Source organism: Buceros rhinoceros, unplaced genomic scaffold (genome assembly GCF_000710305.1).
Source record: "Buceros rhinoceros silvestris isolate BGI_N320 unplaced genomic scaffold, ASM71030v1 scaffold24419, whole genome shotgun sequence".
Lineage (NCBI taxonomy): Eukaryota > Metazoa > Chordata > Aves > Bucerotiformes > Bucerotidae > Buceros > Buceros rhinoceros.
This window is the reverse complement of record NW_010431262.1, coordinates 11,970-12,220: the sequence shown is the minus strand read 5'-3', so window position 1 is coordinate 12,220 and position 251 is coordinate 11,970. Positions and strand designations below refer to the sequence as shown.

General features: G+C 71.3%; 1 protein-coding gene across 1 annotated transcript in view; it reads left to right on the top strand.

Annotated features, from left to right (window-relative positions):
* The window catches only part of LOC104499820 (fibrillin-2-like), a gene marked incomplete at both ends in the record, with an annotated part of 25,782 nt that overhangs the window by 13,668 nt on the left and 11,863 nt on the right, over positions 1 to 251 (top strand). The gene's annotated exons all lie outside the window — the stretch shown is intronic.

Genomic DNA, 251 nt, shown 5'->3' with positions numbered 1-251 from the left:
GCCTCCCTCCGTCCCTGCCCCTACACCGCACACGCTGCCCGTGCCGGCTGGGCTGGCGCTCACCCTGCCAGCAGTTGTAGGGAGAGCGGCTGGCACGGGGTGGTGAGAGACCCAGCGGAGCTGTGCCGCTGCGATGGGGCAGGACCCTGCGCTCTCGCTGGAGCAGGGCTTCAGCCCGTCACTGCAGCCAACTGCTGGGTTCTCCTGCGTGCCCCCCGCAGGCCCTGAGCCAGGACAGGGCAGGGTGGGAT